Here is a 21,986-nt window from a genome sequence, read left to right as displayed (position 1 = left end):
CACATGAAACTATTGTTCTTCGTCTTGAACTTTTACAGCACGTTCTAGAAGCAGTTGGAGCAAATCTTATTTTGAATTAAAGAGACTTTGTTGTAAATAAGTTGAAGCAGATAACCTAGGTCCGAGTGGAAGAAGAAGAAATTTAGGGGTTTTCCGTAGATTTTGGAGAAGGGTTAAGGAAGCCTTTTGCTGGTGTAAATAAGGAACTGAAATCAAATCAGGGGACTTTGAGCTCTCCAAGGTGTTGTTTGAGTTGGTTCACAAACAACAAAAGGAGGAAGAAAGAAACTTTTGAGCGTTGTTGCTGAACAAGAAAATCGAAGACCTTTCTGAGACCAAGGAGGCTGGAAATCCAAATCGTAGGTCTAGGTGTATAGGAGGTACACTTGTAGGTGGAGTGATAGTTTTCATAATTCTAGTACTTGTAGTTTCATATTTAGCCCCACACGTGGAGGTACAGGGAATACCCTTGCCTACCACTCCTACCAAGAAAGAGGTCAAAATAGGAGACAAAAGAACTTTGCTACTAGAAGAGAGCCGTAGATTTCACATAGATCTTTCTACAAGTGACTTTAAGCTGAATGAGTATGCCAAGTTGTTATATGAATACATTGATGCGATGGATGCGAAGGATTGTTATGTGTGTATGCAGTTGCCTGCTTCAGTGGATGAGGGTATTAGATATCACCACCTTCCACTGACATATGGTATTTCTTGTAGTATATTGCTTAGCATCTTTTATGGACAAAGTCATTTTGAGTATTTCTTTTCGAATTATGATATAGTGCTGCCTGAGGTACCAGCTTATAAGCATTTAAACAAGTATGATTATTACAAGACAGAAGATAGACTCAGAAAATATTTCATACCTTCTTCAGAGTTAGATACAGCTTATGCACACCGACATAATCTGACATGCTCACTGTCAGAGGTAGAAAAACAGTTCATAGATCAATTAGAAGACAGATACAGAAAACAGAGACAGTTACGAGATTTAGGTGAAGGTAGGGTAGATTAGACAGATGAAGAGAAGTTACACAAATCAAAAGGGAGTTATGGTCCGCTAGCACTGGATGAGAAGCAGAAAGGAAAGTTATGCATAAGGTGTCCACAGACATATTATGAGAATGATAACGTGGGACAGACCACATGTGATCATGTTTTCACTATAGAAGATTCAGCGAAGGACTTTTTGCAGGGTACGGTGCAAGTGATACCAACTGTGTATTATGTTTGTGGAAGGAATGCCTATGTGAGATTGCCTGCGAAATGGTGTGGCACGTGTTATTTGGCGATCATTTTCCCTAAGATTTATCATACAGAAGATTGTGAGCTTTTGGAAGGAGGACAGCATGTAAGGGTGAGACAGAGTGAAAGTGCAGGAGCAATAGTTTGAGATATTTTTGGAGCAATGATACCAAGTTTGGGAGTGATTTTGAATGATGTGCAGATCAGAAGATTGGCGACTGTTGTTGATGAATTGTCAGCTAAGTCGCTGGTGTTGGTAGCAGCAGAGATGTTGTCCATAAGGACTACGGTTTCGCAAAATCGCCTTGCTTTAGATGTCCTTTTAGCAAAAGAGGGAGGAGTCTGTAATCTTTTGAAGGTCCAAGAGTGCTATACTTATATACCAGATAACAGCAAAGATCTGGAGAAATATTAAAGTAACATCACTATGATTCATCATGAGATTGAGGATCTAACTGAGGAAGTGTTTGGGAGAATATTGGTAAAGGATTTAGTAAGGTGGGAGGTTGGTTTGCGAGTTTGGGAAAAGGGTTCCTTGGCTATGTGTTGAAACCTCTTATTATAGTTGTGGCTTGTGTGATCTAATTGTGGGGATTGATAATGATTTGCAAGCGGTATAAGCCCAATGGGGTTGAGAGGTCACTGAGAGAGCAAGAGAGGAGAATGGAAAGACTGCAGGACAGTCAATATCGAAATCTTAGAAACATGGAGATGTTTAGGCGAGGAAGAATGGCAACAAGTTCTGTTTAAGTCGGTTCTTTCCCCAAGGATGGTGTAATTTGGGGATGACACAGGTCATCAAAGGGGGGAACTGATAGAGCGCCAGGTTATTTTGAACATTGCAGGGGTGTGTCATAATCATGGGTAGTTAGCACCCGCATATTTAGGGGACTGCACTAACGTATGATTATTAGAATGTAGTAATTAATCAATTTGTGTAAGGATGTTTAGCAGTATTTATATCGTTTGAGGACTAATGTAGTGTTTAACTGAGAAAATGCCTTATGTAATACAGAAATTATTGCTTCACGTATAAAATGTTGCATTAGGATTAAACGTGCACCATGTTAAAATTGCACATGTAGGTTTACTTATTCATGAGTGAAAAGTAATGTTTTAAAATGATTTTGAATGTAATGCTTATGATGTAGTTTAGAAATGTGTTTAAATGTAAAGGCCTGTTTGTATGAAAGCACCCCTTGAGGTCTAATTGTATTTTCGTAGGTTGGCTAAATGTTGTAGGCTGAAATGTTATTTCCTTGGAAAGGCTCCTTTTCTTAGTTGAGTTTAGATTGTTGATTTGTGTACATCCAAGGTCGATCTGCTCACAGGCTTTCTGTTGCAGGTGCAAGGACACATGTTTTGTTAGGCAGAATAACCTTTTGTTTTAGGAGTTAGGATGGTAGAAGTGAGTATGGACGGAGTGAACAGGAATTTCAAGATGATACTTTTGGCGGAGAAGGTGCCTGGGACCCAAGGACACACCAACGGTTTTGGATGAAGTTGAAGTTTGGTTGCAAAAACACAGGAAAGAAGACCTGCTGAAGGGGTGTGTTTAGGGCGTGTTTAATTTTTTGGGGATTTTGTATTAGGGACAGTACCCCGAGGGTGGAGTACAGAAGGAGAGCAGAAGTGGAGCAGAAGGAGTAGAGAAGGCTAGAGGAGAGGGTTAGAGGGGAAGCAAGAAGGAGCATCTTAGAACGAGCACGGTAGTTTAGGCTACTTACCCAAGGAAAGTGAGTGCACTTTTCAGGAAGTCTTCACTGCTGACACCATTTTCTCTTGCCTGGGTGGGAATGCTAAGTAGGAATGTCACTTTAGAGTTAGTGTAGGGACAGACTAATATTCTATTCTTTTCTTTGAGCGAATGCAGCCGAGACTTCAAGCAGGAATTATCATCTTTTGCCTGATGCTTTTAGAGATAACATTAATTATAATTCTGAGTCGTATAAGACTTCTGCGTAGGATTATGTTTCTATTAGTACCTGTTTATTTTCTTAACCTCTTGCTGAGGTGCCTTTATGTCCAATTATATTAGGCTTTGTAATAAATCTTTAAACTGATTCTGTAGTCAGTGGTCCTTTGACTTGGATTGATTTGGGATTATGCATTTGATGTTCTTCCCTTTACACTTAGCAGACTAAAAACGGTCCAGTCGACCAAGGATTCTAAAGATTGGTAAGATAAAGAAAATCTACATATGAATCCGGCTGCAACAGGGGCATGCACTGTAATGGCTTGGAATATTAGTGCCTATTTTGGGGCTTTTGACATGCTCATAGCTTTGAAAGTGGGAGCTCTTTTTCTTTACATTTAAAAAAAAAGTCCCAGTGGCAGGGAAGGTGCTGTGTTGATCGCTGCATGGCTGTTTGCTGCTTTTCAAGCCTGTGCTTTGCGTACCTCTGCTATGGGGAAACACTCTAAGAAGAGTGGACATATGGTCTCTTCTTCTAGCAGAAATTCTTCCTCTAGATCCAGGTCTCCTCCTCGGAAGCGAACCAGGAGGACAATATCTCCTTGGGGCGATGAAGCACCCGAAGAGAAAGTTAAAAGCATACTGTTGCAAAACTTGGGGGAGCTGAAAAACGAGTCCAAAAAGGGAATACTTCGGGATCAGAGGAGGGTACGGAGGATGCCTCTTCTTTGTCACGACTTAAGGGCAAATATATCGACAAAGATTTATTACTTGAGATCCTGTTCAGAGTGCGTTCACATATGAGGTTTCCTTCTGTAGAATTGCCTTCCACTTCTACTGAACCAGTTTGGAGGCACTGCCCAGACACTGTCTCTTCCTGTCCAACAACATGTGATGGACATTGTTCTCCTAGAATGGAAGGATCCTGACAGGATTGTGGTCCCTAAGTTTACGACAAAGCTTTACCCTCTAGAGAATGCTACCAAAAAGTTTCCAGACTCTGTCTCCGCAGATTCTTTTGTGGCCAGCCTTGTGGATCATACCTAAATATCTAAGGAGAATATATTCAAAGATCCAGTTGACAAAAAGATCATGTTGACCCTAAAAAAAATCCAAGGCAGGATCCAACCTGGCTATGAGAGCTGTATGTATGGTGCCTATACTGCCCAATCTATGCTGGCAGACTTTAAAGACCTATTTAATGCTATTCAGGAGGGCGACCTGTGTTCCTGCCCTATTGTAATCCCTGAGAAGCAAGCTGAATCATGGTCAGACATTTATTTCGATGTAGTGAGAGTGGCAGCTCTTGCTGATGGAGCTACTATTGCAGCATTGATGGAATGTCTTTTTTAGAGACTCACACATGGATTATGCTCAAAAGAATGCAGCCCTTTGCATGCCATTTGAAGGGGTGAAACTGTTTAGATCGGAGCTGGATGAAAAATTGCATAGAATGTTTAAAGAAAAGAAACATTCTTCCTCTTTTCGGCAATCTGTATCAGTGTTATCTCTCCCTTCACAAGCTAAGCCATCAATGTCTTTTTGCCAACCTTCCAGACACCAGTATACTCAAGGCCGTAAAGGTCAAAGAGGGAAGCCCTTTAGATCCCAAGGTGATGGAAAAGTAGATCTCCTTCAGGTATCTTCAAGCAGAAGTCCTGACTATGCTGCAGATGGCCTAGATTGGCCAGTGAGAGGTGGATTCTTGAACCCTCAAGATCGTCGAATCAGGTTACAAAATAGAGTTTCTCTCCACTCTTATAAATTCAGGAACCATTCCTGCTTGGGAACTCCATTGCAAAGGCAAATTGGAGGCATTGCAGCTTGTTGTTCTGACACTTCTGCAGATGGGGGCAATAACGCAAGTTTAACTGGTTCAACAAGGACAAAGAACCTACTCATTAATCTTTCAAGTTCCAAAGGTCACGGGAGGGTTCCGTCTGGTCATAGACCTCAAGGATGTTAACAAATGGATAAAGAACATCCATTTCAAGATGGAAATGTTGCAGGAGATTATTTCCTTGATCTCACCTATGTCTTTCCTCATTTCCATAGACTGATGGATGCTCATTTCTATATCCTAGTGGCACTGGAACAGTAGAGATTTTTGAGATTCTGTGTTTTTGGCCTCCTTTATCAGTTCCAGCTAGTGTCTTTTTGCATCAAATCTGCCCCAATGGTGTTTACCAAAATGCCGACCCCTTTGGTTGCTGCTCTACATTTGCAGGGTCTGACAGCCTTCCCATATGTAGACGTCTAGCTCTTGGTGGCGGATTCAGTGAAGGAAGCCTTAGATGGGTTGGATCTGATGGTCAACTGTATTCGCACTTATGTCCTTCTTCTCAACATAGCAAATTGTTGGCTGGTGCTGTCCCAAGAACAGACTTTTATGAGTGCCCTCTTTAGACCCGGGAGTCCGTGGTCTATCTATCTTAGGCCAGAGCTGTCAGATTGAGGCTGGCTTTGGCACATCTGTTGTCTCGAGACACGGTGTCAGCAAGGCTTTGTTTGAGAATCTAGGGGCAAATGGCTTCATGTGTGTTCCTAGTGTCTTTGGCATGGTTGCATAAAAGACCTGTGTTAGCACATCTCAAATTTTGGAAACCTGCATCTCTGTAGTACGAGACTCAGATTCCAGTCACACCTCAGGTTTCCACCCAACCTCAGTGATGGCTGAAGCAATCATCTCTTCTCAGGAGGTTTCCTCTAGCTCCAGAACCTCCTCTCATTCTGACAACAGATGCCAGTGTTTTGGGATGGGGTGTGACTCTTGGGGACTTTTCGACTCAAGGCCTTTGGTCCAGAGTTCAGAGGCGTCAGTCATAAAACTGGTGAGAACTCTCAGGAATATGGGTAGTCTTGTGATTTTTCAAACATCATCTGGTGAATCGTCATGTGTTGGTGAGGATGGACAACTATGTGGTCATGGCTTATATCAATAGACAGGGAGTGTCAGAGTCCTTTTCTCTCAATCTGGTGACAATGAAGATAGGGAATTGGGCAGAACAATTTCTTCTTTCACTTCCGGCCACATACACCATGGGGAAGGACAAAACCCGAGCCGACACTCTCAGTAAGAAGTTTGTCACATCTCAGGACCACTGCCTGGCTCAGACATTGTTTCAGGAGGTATGTCACAAGTTTGTGGTCTCTTTTCTGGACCTGTTTTCCTCCCCAGAAAATACACAGCTGGTTCGATTCTGTTCTCAAAATCCAACTCCGGAGTTGTGGATGCCTTGTCCATTCCTTGGCCTCACAAGCTTCTGTATGCCTTCTCTCCATTTACTTTAATTCATAGGTTGGTGACAAAAATTCAGACGGAAAGAGCCAAGGTAGTAGTGGTGGTACTTTTTTGGCCCAAGAGTTCACGGTTTCCTCTGCTGCTTTCGATGTCTCTTCCACCTCACTAGAAAATTCCTCTGTTCTCTCCTCCTCTGGTGTCTCAAGTATCTTTACCTGTGACTCATCTCTCTCTCTCTCAGCCTGGAAATTTAAAGGGAGGGGTTAAGGTGTAAAGACATCCCTGTTCATTTGGCAGCTGCTATTCAGCAGTCCAGGCATCACTCTGCCCTATCGTTCTATTCAAGGCATTGGAATAACTTTCAGAGATCTGTTGAGGAGAATCATTATTTGTCTTCTGCTTGTGAAATTTGGGAGAAGTTGCAATTTCAATTGGATGGTTTTAATAAGGGCCTTTCAGTGGCCATGTTACCATCTCAATGGGTTGCTATTTGAGTGTTTCGTAGACCCTTTGGTGAATTCCAAGATAATGGGATTTTGGCTTTTAGGCTTCTCAAAATGTTCTCTCTTTCCAGGCTTACCGCTTGACCTTTTTGTCCTCCTTGAGATTTGCAGTTGGTTCTTACATCTCTTCAGGGGTCTCCCTTTGAACCTCTGTCATCTGTGGAATTTAAGTGGCTGGCTCTGAAGATTTTCTTTTTGGTTGCAATAACCTCAGCTAAGCATATGGTGGAATTGCGGGCTTTACTTTGTAAATCTCCTGGTTTACGAATTCTGGATGATGGGGTCATTTTGAGGACAGATCCAGATTTTCTGCCTAAAGTTACTTCCCTGTCTCACAGGGAGCAGGACATTTTTCTCCCTTCCTTTTTCCCCAAATTCTTCTTCTGAAGATGAAAGGTTGATTCATTTGCTAGATGTTAGGCAAGATATTTTGCTTTATTTGGATCCTACCCTGGGTTTCAGAAAATCAGATCACTTGTTCATTACCTTTGGGGGTACTATCCAAGGTGGCAAAACATCTAGTATTTCCATTAGTCGATGGATCAGGGAGGCTATTTCTGTTGCTTATGAGTCTGCTAGTGTTTCCTCTCCTGTCTCTAATCAGGGACACTCTGCTAGAGAGGTGGCAGCCTCGCGGGCTAATTTCAAAGGTGTTTCTTTGCAGGGGATTTGCCGAGCAGGCACCTGGGCCACTCCACATAGTTTTGTACATCACTATAAGCTTGATGGGGAAGGGATGGATAAAGATTCCTTTGGTCACAAAGTGTTGGAATCAGTTTTGATCTCTTCATTATATTGTTTTGTTTGCTGTATTTTGTGAGAGCCTTCTGCATTTTTTGTCTTTATTAAATATGTTAAATTTTTTTGCAGGATATCTGATTACTGTGTTTCTTTTGCCAGTATTGACTTTGGTATTTCACACAAGTAATTGACTGTGAAGAGGACGTAGGACATAGGCATGATGCTCCACTTACTTAACAGTAATCTTCATTATCCTGAGGTTACTGGTCTCAGATATCTTGGTATGTCAGGAAGTGGAAGAGGAGTGGACATGTCTTATACCACCCTCAATGGGTGAGATTAGTGCAAGTCCACTTGTTCTTCCTGGATTCGTTCCTGTCAAGAGGTTGGTTCTCCTCACACGTAATTGACGGTGGCGATGGGTAAGGATTAAGGATAATGAAGATTATTGGTAAGTAACCGGAGCATTGCTAATATAAGGCACTGTATCACTCTGCCCTTTTGATCATGCACTTTAGTTTGCCCTGATCCACCCACCTTTGCTTCATAGTGGAAGGGTTCAATTCCAGTTCAAAATTGTATGTTTTGCTTAGTCATAAATTAAAAAACTTTTCAAGTTTGTATGTACAACACAGCATGCTTGCTAAGTTAGAAAAGTTTAGAGAAAAGAAATATTTTTTCCAATGTTAAATCTGTCCTGAGGAGGCATACATTTTTGGTGCAAAATCCTCTCTACCTTCTTTAGTACATAGCACTTTGCGTCAGAAACCGCATGCTGTTGCAATGGAATGCCCATGTATCGCCCATTGTATATCCCTCAGAAAAAAGTAACACATAGTAGTGTGTAGTGCAACTTTGCATTGCTTTAGGGTTAATTTCCAGTACAGAACAAGATTTGTGCTGGAAAGTAAATACCAATTCAAAATTTTGCACAAACCTGACACATGCATGGCAGGGTGTGTTGCCATGGCAACATGAGATGCTTGAGCCCATTGGCGCAACATCCTTTACAGCTACTCTATTACACGTAAGCCAAATGAATAGTGTCATTCATATGCCACAGAACTAATGGGAGAATGCTGGTGCAAGAAATGAAGACCTGGAACGGATGAAGAGAGAGCAGAAACAGGACTGTATTTGAGGGAGCACAGAGGACAACACTGATTAGTAAAATTCACAGATATATATGTCCTTCCGTAGACAGCTTAAAACATTCCTGTTCCGGGCCGCTTAATGTTCGTCATTTGTGTAGGTTCTACTCCTAAGCTCTGGGAGGCCTTTTGGTAGCCATGCGCTCTACAAATGCCATTTCATTCATTCATTCATTCATTCATTCATTCATTCATTCATTCATAAATCAGGTCAAAAGTGAAAAGTATGTATAGAGTAAACATAGTACAAAACACTTCATCCTCAAGGGGTATAATGGGATGCCAAACAAGAATGCAGTGCATATGTAAGTGCTGCAAGATACAGATCAGTCTAGGAGTAATATGTCACAAAAGAAAGAGTGCAACACAAGAGGTGTAGTATGATGTTCTTCCCTTAATACTGTGTGGTCACATGACTGACCACGGTACATATCTGCCATCAGAGCAACTAGAAAGAAGGCAGAACCTGAATGTGTTGCACTTTATATAAGTTGTTCAATTCATTGTGATGTTATAATTTGTGACATAATATTAAATGCTTTCAAGATGCTGGTGAATGAGTAGCAATATAGTCACTTTCTTAAAATTGTGATTTTCCTTACTAGATCAGTTGAAATGTACCTTAACAGACAAGGGCATGAGCTGGACTGTTTAATAGTTTTCAAACTGTTTAAAGTCCTTTACATGTTGACTTCAGGAGTTGAGTCCTACTAGTATCACGGACGCCTATCATCATTGTCAGGAATCTCCACAAATAAAATTGTTTATAACTGTTAAATCACAGAACAATTCGTACATTTAGGGGCCCTTTTTCGCCCCGGTCGCCTTGCGACTGTGGCAGAAAAGGGTTTATATGGTGGCGGTGTCTATCAGACACCGCCAGCCATATTACAATGGGCATTCCTGAATGCCTTTCCATGCCGGCAATGCCGCCATGGAAAGGCATGCGGAGTCTCCCTGTGGGGGCCCGTTGCGGGCCCCCAGGGACTATGGGGTGGGTGCACATGGGGGGTACCTATGGTACCCCCAGCAGTTCCATGCACAACATGGCAGGCACCGCACGGTTCCTGCCATGTTGTACATGTAAGCGCACAGCATGCCTTCCTGGCATTGTGGCGGGCGGTGCTAAGTGCACCGCCGGCCACAATGTTAGGAATGCTGGATGCGCCGGCCACTGTGGCGAGCGCATCCTAATGCCAGACACGAGACCCCCGCCCTTTGGCCTAATGGGCCCCTTAGTGTTCCTTGGGAACACTCAATAGTGGATATTTCCAATAAAACGGCGGAACACTTTTTTTAAATACAGGGATGCACCGTATTAATAAAAATACGGAGCACGCATAGAAAGAGAAAAATACGAGGAGAAATCAATCATTTCTCCTCGTATCGCCATCCTAAGACCAGGTTTTACCAGGCCTTAGTTTTTGGCATTGCCCTATCCTTGTAATTATGGAGCAGCGTCAAAAAGCAATGGGTGTTGCTGTGAAAGGCTCACTGCAACGCTCATTGCATGCCCCTTTCACGCTAAATGAAGAGTGAAAAGGGTCCTTATTTACAAGGAAGCGTTAAGCCACGTTAAGTGGCTTAACCCCTTGTGTGCTTCGGGTGGCCGGGGGTCGTCCGAACTCAGCCCACTCAATAAAACGCCCGCACTGCGCTAAAATTCGCGCAGCACGGAAAGGGTTAATGCCATGTTGTAAATAAGGAGATTCAGATATGGCCCCCAGAACACCACTAAAAGTAAGGTTCTGGTGGCAATATCCCCTTGTAAATATGCCCTGATACATGCTAAACCAAATGGAAGCATATGTTTGAGGAGAGGCTTGAAGATTGCGAACTTTAAAAGTACTGGATTACGAGTTTGGCTGATGGGATACTCTGTCACAAACGTGACGGCTTTCGCGCCACCGTATTATATCCGTAATATATCCTATGGAACTTCTAAAATGGCGGATGGGATAACTGTCACATTTGTGACAGAGTATCCCATCCTCCAAACTCTCAATCAGGCCCTTTAACCCCTTCGCTGCTCGCGGTATTTTCCCGCTGTGCTGGTGGGCCGGGGGGGCGCGTACAGCGCCCCCATGCTCATGATGAGGTCAGCTCGTCATGAGCCACGGCGCTCCGGTGCTCATGACGAGCTGAGCTCGTCATGACCGCGCCCGTTCCAATGGAACGTTCAGCACAGCAGGGGAATCAGACCAGCGTGCGAGCGTTCCACGAGACGGGCACGGTCATGACGAGCTCAGCTCGTCATGAGCACCGGAGCGCCGTCGCTCATGACGAGCTGAGCTCGTCATGAGCATCCAAGGAGTTAAGACTTTGCTCTCATAAACCAGCAATACCAAAACCGAGACAGGTCGAAACGTATACTTGTATTACCTTGCAAGCTCATGTTAAGCCCAAGACATACCTCTGCTGTACATACTGGGAGAAAAAAGACACCAACATGCCATACAGTTAGGATATAAGAAACAGTAAATGTGAACCAATAGCAATCGTAAAATTGTACTAACCAGATTCTAGTAAAGTAGGAGGGAGGACTGGGGATTTAAATATGTGATTTTATCTAAGAAGAAACTTGCCAAAAATAACTTGAAAGAAATACAAATTTCAAGTATTTTTCTCGTTTCTCCCTCTTTTAAGTGGAGGAAAATATTTATTGAATAGTTGGCTCAATTTCTAAGGGTTTACTAACTTTCATCGGCGTGCCTTGGATTCAAACCTAGTGTGCTTACCTGCTAGCACTGTGTAAATCAATTGATCCTGGAGCACATTCTGTAAAAACAACCCACTAAAAATAACTCATGTTAAGGTATTCATTTTTAGATCAAATACTCCAGCGATATAAATATATGAGGTTTTAAGAAATCCTGCATGCCTGTATTGCTGTACACGATAGTAATTTATTAAACACTTAAATTCAACAAGAAAGCAATGCTCTTAAAACCCTTCATCTAAAACATCCGAATCTGTTCGGGATTGAAAAAGTCACATGACAACATGCTATCAAAGACTAAGTAATATGCACTGAATAGCACGTTTTTCTCCTTTTTAAATGCCACACAATTCAGTGTACTGCGGTAAAATCAGATCCAGATTCCAGCGGTGTCCCAAAAATTCATGTTGCCCTTTCACAATGCACAGAAAAAAAGTATATGACATAGCTCAGTGCAGTTTCACTTTCCTTTCAGAGCTATCCAATCTGCATTGCTACAGAGTTTAGGAGCAGATGACTGAGCAATTTTGTGGTTGCAAACTCTGAATTTAAAAAAATCGCAGGGTTTGTGATCACGAAATGGCTACTTCCACCAGTGTACAAACCATTTTATTTGATGGAAAGTGTTTTCGACTCATAAATCGGGTTTTGCAACCCATTACCAAATCTGAATTTGGAAGGGATATTTCAAATTGTGACAAAGTGTGGTGCTGTTGGTTCGGCCTTCAACCATTGAGCAGTTTCCATGGCAGTAGTAAATGTGTTGTAAAGGGAAAGGGATCCCCCTTAGGACCTCTTCCCTTTGAGAATCATGCTGGCGGCCTAAGAGGCACTGAGCAGTGATCAAGGGAACACTTTGGGGCAGATTTACAATAACTGGCGCATCCCCAGAGATGCGCCAGTTATTGTGCGCCACAGCTCCGCCACCCATGGTGCGCCGCATTTACAATGCGGCGCACCATGGGGCAAAAGCGGCACAGATGCGTGACACATCTGTGCCGTAAAAGTGGCGCATTTCTGGAGTTGCGTCGCAAGCGTGACGCAGCTCCAGCAATGCTCTGGGGGGCCCTATCTGTCCAATGTTGCGTCAAGCCTTACGCCTGCTTCAAGCAGGCACAGGGTTTTGACGCTGCATTGGCCTAAAAGTGCCTGCGTGAAATCTTGTAGATTTCACGCAGGTACTTTTGCGAGGCGCACCTGCCCCGGAACGCCCACCCTGCGCCAAAACGCCCACATGTGGCGCAGGGCTTTACAACGTGACGCATCTGCCTAGATGCGTCACGTTGTAAATGGGTCGCAGGGATGCGCCACGTTTACGTCGCTGTTGTGTGACGCAATGGCAGCGTAAACGCGTCACAAGTCCGACATTAATCTGCCCCTTTATGCTCTCCCTTATGTTTTCCAAAACTGGAAAGTTTTTTTAGCTTTTAATGCAGCACAGGTTCATTTAACCCCTTCCCTGCGCCGCGAATTCCGGCGCGGGTGCGGGCGCGGTGCTTCGGTGCTCATGACGGCACCATGCCGTCATGAGTCACAGGCAGCGTGTGCTCATGACGGCGTGGTGCCGTCATGACCCCGCCCGCTCAATAATTCGCACACACAGGCGGGGAATTAGTGCCGCGTGGGCGGAGCGGCAGCGGCATGACGGCACCACGCCGTCATGAGCACACGCCGCCCGTGACTCATAACGGTGTGGTTCGGTCATGAGCACCCAAAGGGTTAAAGAACTTGGGCTGTCTTAAAAAAAAAATCCCCTTGAGAATTGAAACACAGGGATGATGGTTTGCTGTCCTTTGCATGACACTATCCCTGTGTTTGTAGCCAATCAGAGGTAGTAGCACATTGTGGATGCCTAATTATTATTCATCCGGCGGGTCATTCTGCAAATACCCTTGAATGGTGTTTTTTTTTCAGATCAACCTAACAGCACATTGTTTGGTTAGCAAAATCCTATCGTACAAGTCGGTGCGCAATCACTCTCTTTCCACCCATCCATTCTTTCCCTCTCCTCCTTTCCTGTCTCCCTCCTCTCTCTCTGTTCGCCTTCTCTAAATGTTCCCTCTCCTTCCCTCTGAGTCTCTCTGCCTGTCTCTCTTGAAGCATCCCGGTGCCTGCTGCAATTAATGTCGGGAAGCATTCATTTCGAGGAGTTTGGGAAAATACAGAGGTACCAGCGTGGGCGTGAGGGGGATGCTGGGGACATATCCCAGAAAAATGTCCCTGTCACTTCCATGATTCGCAGGACCATTAGCGCGCAATGGCGCCACCTATAAAGACCTGCACTTGACCTGCTGACCTGCCTCCACTTAGCAGTGACCAATCTGATGGTCACAGAATGAAGGTGAGTCAGCAGCCCATCCACGCCCTGAGACCTTTTGTTTCTGCTGTTTACAGCTGCTCTCGGTCTGTTCTGCGTGTGGCACGACAAAGGGAGAGTGGAGTTGAAAGCAGTGTTTGCTGATTGCTGTCTGCATCCTGCTGCCCTCGGCACTACCCCCATCTGCTGCTTTGAAGACCAGCCCTGCCAGGCAAAGAGGAAGATCTAAATAGGGAAGAGTCCCATTCAGCCAGATGCCTGCAGGTTAAAAAGGAGCCTCCCTGAAATACAACATTGTCTAGTATCACAACTTTTGGTGAAACAGTGAAGCCGAGATTGGGCCCATATTTTGCATTTTCACACACACAATTCAGCTTCTAGAAGTGAATCTCTTTCTGACATATATGCTTGATGTTTTTCTCCTAATTGATTAAGGGTTAGATTACAGCGTAGGCGACAGAAAGAAGCCACAGTTTATTTTGGGCAGTTTTGTCTAGCGTTATTATTTATGTTGTTGTTATTGTTGCATACTTGAGCATATTGAAGTATATTGACATCTTTTCTGTTTTCAATATTCTTGTTTGACTTGCATTATAATTTGTTACATTCATTTTTAAAATTTAGGGGAAAAAAGACAAATAAAAAATGATAAGTTACATGTGAGGATACATCGGTGATACTCGAGTAAGGCATCTGCATAAATCTGCACACAATTCACAATGTTACTACAATGGGCAGCATATAGGTGGTTCGCCACGGTGCTGCTTGGCTCATCAGGCGGGCAGGTGGCAAGAATGCGGCCTGCCCTTGGATCGACCGTAAGATAACCCACCATGATTACATAACGTTGTATGTAATAAACCTGCAGCAACTTTCCCCAATCTATAATGGTGTCTTGTGTGTTATTTGCGGGATGTTGTAGTATGTTGTGGGCGGGGGGTCCTGTCGCCATGAGGTGACTATGTGATCTACGGTTCGATCACCAGCGGCAGGTCAGCCCAGCACCATGTGACTCTGGGCAATAGCTTGCTTAATCCTCGTGACGGCCCCCAGCGCCAGGATACCTCTGGGTAACTGTTCACGCTTTACAAATACTGGATTTACATTTTTATATAGCAAGATACAGTTTGACCATCACAGTGGTTAGATTGCATATTATATTGTAGTCTGTCAGATCTCTGTACGGGCAGCACATATATCACAGGCAAAGAGTGCTTACTCAGATGTGTGGGTTTGATTAGGGGAGGTCGATGGTTCAACATCATCGACTTGAGCAGCGTGGAATAAAAAGGTATATAGTGGGCCTCAGATATCTTTGGTTCTCAAAGAAGGGGGTTGCAGTTCTACATATAATCAACTTCTTGTGTTGCAGAGGGCAAAATCCTCAGCCAATCTTTCCCCTTGTCTCATAACTGATTCATCATGAACAGGAAGTCAATGAATATTCCATTTCACACAACACCCCTCAATGTGATATAGGGGTGTCAGACGTGAACAGGCCCAGAAAATGGGGTATGGAGACTCAGTGTGCAGGTTCATTCAGCTTTGAACAAGGTTATAAGCAGGGCCACTGGGATTATGCATCAGGAGATGGCCACATTATGCAGCAGAGTTGAGTAAATTATTCGGCAAGGAAAAGCAAATAATGCAGCATAATGCGGCACATTTTGTAATAGTATTAATTCATTCTTTTTTTCATTTTTAAACTTGGTAACACTATCTGGACATTAGTTTATTTTTTTTAAACTTCTTTTTATTGTTTTTCAACCAAATCATACATGTGCGTCATTTACACTTACAATAATAGGCACAGTTTAAATGCAGTTACTTCATTACACCCAAGAGCAGTAGAGTACACCCAGTTATTCATTAAGGCACAATGTAGCATTTGTATATACACGTCAAGAATTAGCACACAAGTGATCAAAACATCACAAATGCCCACTGTCAGGGAAGTATAGCTAGGTATTTTCCACATGACATCAATAAGAAGTCGCTATTCAGTTGCCCCCCAGTAGTGCCCAATGTCGGGCATATCCGAACAGTCCAAACAGATCAGTATACAGTGCAATCAGTTCAGTTCAACAGTACCCCTCCCCTCAATGGAACAGAAATGCAATAGTGATGTGTGTGTACAGAACCCTTCAGATTGCAGGTACCTATGGTTCTGTGGCAGGGTCCGCCCGTGGGTTTGCTAACAGATAACATTTCAAGGGGGCCCAAATGTCCCTAGGCCTGGAAGTTCTTGGTAATATTTCAGCGTAGGTAGTGAGCTGTTCCTCACAATACACTAGGTCGTCAATCCACACTTTGAACTTGGGCGCTCTTCCCCTACCCCACCGGCACGCCACTCGTCTCTTCGCCATCAGTAATTCGAGAGCCACATATTTGCGATGCGCCACCTGTAGCGGTTTAACATAGCCTAGCAGGGCTAGCAGTGGTGTGGGCTCAATAGGAGTATCCACCATCAGATTCAGGGCTTCAAAAACATGCTTCCAGTAGTCATGTACCCTCGGACATTCCCAGGCCAGATGCAAGACATCTGCTCCCAGGGCCCTACACCTGTCACACCTATCTGTATCCCTCAGTTTATACCTATGCATCCGGGCCGGGGTGTAATACAATCTATGTAGGAATTTATAAAGGATTATGCGGAGCCTGCTGCTGGTCGAGACCTGCTCCGTCTGTGAGTAGCAGTATTCCCACTGTTCATCTGATACGTCAAAGCCCAATTTCGAGCTCCAGCGCCTTCTAGCTAGCGCAGGCGGCTCCTCTCTCTGTGTGTGCACTGTGCGATATATCATTGATACTAGTCGCTTTGCTGTCACGCTTTTAAGAGTCAGTTGTAGAGGAGCAAGGACTGGGGGCTCATTCGGAAAGTCCGGAGTAAGGGAACCGACGTCCTGCCTGAGACGTATGTATAAAAAGACATCAAGCAGAGTGTGCTGCAAACCCTGAAAGACATGCTAAGCCTTTCGAAACTTCCCTTCATGATACATGTCCCCCCAAGTTTTAATGTGTGTACGCTCCATGAACTTATGAAAGACCGCTTCCTGGAGAAGGAGCATAGTGGGATGATATGCGAGAGGCAGTAGCGGAGAATAGAGAAGGGGGGTGTCCAACATCTGACCTATGCGTGTCCATGCTGCGACGGTGCAGGAAACAGTAGTCGGCGTCCTTTCCCTGACAGCAGGTGTGTCATACAGCACACCCTGAATCAGAACGGGATGGGTGAGCCAGTGCTCCGCCGCCACTTGTGGCATATATCTTGGTTGGTACACCCAAAAATATGCATAATGGGCCTGTGCGCTGATATAATATAATTCAAAGTTGGGTACACCAAATCCTCCTTGCGAGTAGGGTCTAGTGAGAACATTCCATTGTAGTCTCGGATGTTTGCCCCCCCACACCTAGCGCAGCATTTCAGACTTGAGTGTTTTAAAAAAATAGGTCCCCAGATGAAACGGTACATTCAAAAACAGATAAAGCAGATGGGGTAGTATCACCATTTTAATTAGGGACGCCCGTCCCGCCATCGAAAGTGGGAGTATAATCCAGTGGGAGACGGTATCTGTAACGCGCATCAGGGCCATACCATAATTAAGGCGCATCAGTTCGTCCTTCCCCCTTGTGACACGCATGCCCAGATATCGCAACTCATCCTCACACCACTCTAAGGGATAATCCAACGATAAGCAAACCATTGCAGCCGTCAGGGGAAAAATACAGGATTTACCCCAATTGATTTGGATCCGGGAAAGTTTCCCAAAGACAATGATCTCCCTGAAGATTGGGTTTAAATTGTGCTGCGGATCACAAATATATAGAGTGATATAGTCCGCATATAAGGATATCAATATCTGCCTCATATTACACCGCAGCGCCTTATCCTTATGGTGTTGCCGCAGTTTTGCAGCTAACGGTTCTACCGCAAGCGCAAAGAGTAAGGGGGATAAAGGGCATCCTTGCTGGGTGCCCCACGTGACCGGGAAAGTCTGGGATATTCGACCATTTATTAGCACCTTAGCGACTGGCGAGCAGTCCAGTAGTTGGATCCAGGAGAGAAAGAGGGGCAGAAATCCCATTCGCAACATCACCCCAAAGATATAATCCCATTCGATTGAATCAAAAGCCTTTGTGGCATCTAAAAATACAGCGCCAAAGGCAATTCAGAAGATACATTATTTAGCACTGTGAAAAGGGTTCTTAGATTATGGGAAGTAGCTCTTCCAGGCACAAAGCCAGACTGATCGGGTAGAATCAGGTTTTCCATCAGCAAGCTGAGCCGAGTGGCACTGAGTTTGGCCAGTATTTTCACGTCACAATTAAGGAGAGACAGTGGTCTGTAGGAGTCGCACTGATGAGGTGCTTTTCTCGGTTTTAAAAGCGAGATGATGCGGGCCTCTCTCATGGAAGGAGGAAGGCAGCCAGTGTCTAAAGCATCTTCGTAGACTTCACGCAGTATGGGAGCCATCTGATCAATATAAGTTTTGTAAAACTCTATGTGAATGCCATCTGTATCAGTGGCTTTCCAGGACTGCATGTGCATGATTGCTTCCCTTACCTCATCAAGCTCAAACGGGGCTCATACAAACTTTTGCTGCACATCGCTCAGCCATCCCAGTGTCACATCTCCCAAATAACTTTCCAGATCCAACTACTATGTGTGTGGTGCACAATTGAGCATAGTGTGCGGTAAAGGCATTGAGTATGTTTGCAGTGTCTCTATATACCACCTCGTCCAAGCCCTCAAGTTCTAACACATAGTTGGAATAACATGGTTTTCTAATCGTGTCTGCCAGTGCCTTGCCTGGACTTTCCCCCTCCCCATAACGTCAGGCCACCCAATATCTACCCCTGAAGCGTGATTCTCTCCGTGCCGAGTCCATGTATTCTGCGAGTGCCTCCCTGAATTCAAGTTGTGTGGAATTATTCGGTTGTACAGCTAATTTCGCCTCCAGTGCTTTGAGTTGTGTTTCCAGTTTGCTCAGTGTATTCATGATGTCCTTGAGTACCCCAGCTCCCTTAGATATGAAATAACCCCTTAGAGTAACTTTAAATGCTTCCCAAATAGTCTCAACACTCTCAACCTAATCTTTATTCCGCACAAAAAAATCGTGCACTTCTTCCCCCAGCTCTTCCTGAAAAACTAAGTCTAGTAGCATAGAAGCGTGTAGCCTCCAACTATTACACGAGGGGGCCATAATCTGCTGAGGATAATGTAAGTTTGACAGGGGCGTAGTCTGAGTAAGTACGGGCCAGGTGCTGCGCTTGGGAAATGGCTGAACTCAACACTCGGGATGCCAAAGTTCCATTATTGCGACTCGTGCGTTTCAAGTGTTTAAGGAATTTTTCCGCCTGCTGTGGTTTGGTAAAGAACCGCTGTTTACCCTGGTGTTTGACCCTGAGGCGCGCAGGGTACAGCAGCGCATAATCAATTTTGGCTAACCGCAGTTTGTTCTTAATGTCCGTGAACTTACGTCTCCCCTCTTGTACCATAGGTGTAAAAACTGGGTAAATAGCGAATGTGTTGCCGTCATAGTGCAATTGCTGCATATTTCTTGCCACACGGAGTGCCCTGTCCCTATCCCTGTAATTTAAAAGTCTCGCTATTATGGGACCCGGCGTGCTGCCAGGGGGTGGGCGCTGTTCCAGGGTGCGATGTGCGCGCTCTATTATGAACTGGTTGGAGAAAGCTTCTGCTCCGATTGAGGATAACAACAGTTTTTCACATATTCCTCCATTCTCCCTGTGCTTGTGGACTCCGGAATTCCTATGATGAAAATATTATTGCGCCGACTTCTTGCTTCTAAGTCCTCGTTCTTCGTGGCGACCAGTTTCAGTAGTTTATCCATGTGGGCAACCTGCGTGGTGACTCGAGTTGTTGCGTCCTCAGTGTCCAAAACACGCCTTTCTGTTTCCTTTATGCGGTCCTCATGCCCCTCCAGTTGGTGCGCTATGGCGTCCATACGCGATTACATCCTATCGACTTTGTCCACGATGGTAGCGAACCCCTGCCGGACCTCCTGAAGAATACTCTGCACATCAGTGTTCTGCACGGTCGCACTCCCCTGGGCCTCATCTCCACCATCCATATCCTGGTTCTCCTGCAGGCTTCGAGCGCTCCGTTTTGCCGTTTCAAAATTTAGTTTGGGTTGACGGGTGTCCGGTATGCCCATGGTGGCCTGTGTTCACAGCCCACTTGCCTATTTCCTATGGCGCCACCCGAGCCCCACATCGGTAGGAGATTATTCGCGCAGCAGTCCGCGTCAGGGCATGTGTTAAATCGCTTTCCTCCGGCGCGTTCGTTTTGTCAGGCACTCGCAATTCCCCCAGTGCGCCAGTTCAAGTCAAGGCAGCCCCCGCTTCCGATTGAGGCCTGACTGGTGAGTTCAAGATCAAAAGGGAAGTGTGAGTCACAACATACCAACAACTCGGGGTCTCAGCGCAACAGGTTATCAAGCCAATCTCTTGGGGCAACCTCCACATCGATGACCAGCAGTTTGTGGAGATGAGCCAATGTGCCATCTGCGTTGTCAGTGTGTTCACTTGTGCCTCCGTCGAAATCCACACAACCAGCACCCCGGTACCAGTTGCAATACTATGCGTTACAAATGTAAAGCTGCACACCCAGCCTCAGTTGAGTGCTCATCCAGGGCGCGCCTTATGTCTCCATGTCATTGGGGGGTGGCATTAGCTCAGTCACAGCTCTCTTCACCCACCTCCAATAACTGCAATATGGCCCACTGGGAAGCAGAGGGGTAAGCCCCCGGGCCAATCCATCATCAGTCTGCACGCAAGGCGCTGCCCTACTGCAGTGGCGGTGAAGGTCAGGTCCAGGCCCGCTGCGCGACGGTTTAGAGCAGCGGGAGCGGCGCCAGCACCCCGGCAGACCCTGGACTCCCAAATGCACCCAGGGGTCGGAGGAGGCAAAACCGCTCATCGTTCAATGCTGATACACAACTCCGTCTGACAAGTAGGGTAGCGCAGCCGCTCCGGTAGATCCCCAATCGCTAAGGCAGATCACAAGAAGGTTATGGCGGTGAGCGTCCAACCGCCACAGTGCTCAGGGCGCCCGAGATACAATACATGCTGCGCCTCTCACCTCCCTCTTTTCACTTCGTCACGGCAGTCACATTATGTCAGAGGCCACAAACAGGCAGATTTCTCCTCATGCTCGCCGCAGTCAGCAGTCGCGAGGTTCAGGGCCCCAGCTCCGGTTCGTCCACCAAGTCCGTGTCTCGAGGCCTTGGCGCCTCGTGGACAGCCGCGGGCTAGCATTGATTTTCAGGCCGAGTCAGGGCACCACACCTTTCCGCCCCTCACTCCGGCCGGATCTTCACGGTGCCACAGCAGGAGCAGGGGTGGCCCAAATCTGCTAATTTTTTCAGCGAGTCCTCATCTAGTCTAGATTGCCATCTGGGTATAATTTAAAACAGTTAGTATGACCTCTGAGCAGGATAAATGAAAGGATAATTGTGCAGAGCTGCAGGAGCCTCACGATAGTGCGGCCATCGTGTGTGTGCGCCTCCTAGTGCCCCCACTATCTGGACATTAGTTGCATCTCTTTAGTACCAGTTTAATACCCAAATATGGCATTAAGCAACAAAAAGGTGTCCAGTCCAGCTTTGCAAAGGGTCTTCCACTGCGCAGCAATACGTATCACTGCATTTTTAGTAACTTTTGAACTGTTTAAGCTAAAATAATTTTCGGGGGGGTTAAAATCTACAGATTATGCAGCAGATGGTGGATTTTGTGGCAAATGCAGCAAAACTATAATTGTGCAAAAATCGCAGCACAATTGCATAATTCCAGTGGCCCTGGTTATAATCCTGTCCCCGTGCACCCCCCCCCCCCCCCCCCCCCCCCCAGAAATGTATTGTCTCCTACGTCCCTGGGTGCCAGGTGCAGCCTGGGCTTTTAAAATTGTCCTTCAAGTGCTCCAGCACACAGGGAAATACCTGGTCAAACAAAATGCCTGTTCGGCCTTGTTTATTAACCTGAAATTTAAAGGCTAAACGAACATTAGTTTAATTCATAATGCTTTAAACATGTCTGAAAAATTTAAAAAATACGAATCGTCATATTCCATTTCTCAAATGAACACTGTTTTTTGGAGCCAAGTTACAAGCCATTTCGACCACAGAACAT

The sequence above is a fragment of the Lissotriton helveticus genome, chromosome 8 (genome assembly GCF_964261635.1).
Source record: "Lissotriton helveticus chromosome 8, aLisHel1.1, whole genome shotgun sequence".
NCBI lineage: Eukaryota > Metazoa > Chordata > Amphibia > Caudata > Salamandridae > Lissotriton > Lissotriton helveticus.
Note: the sequence above shows the minus strand (reverse complement) of the source record.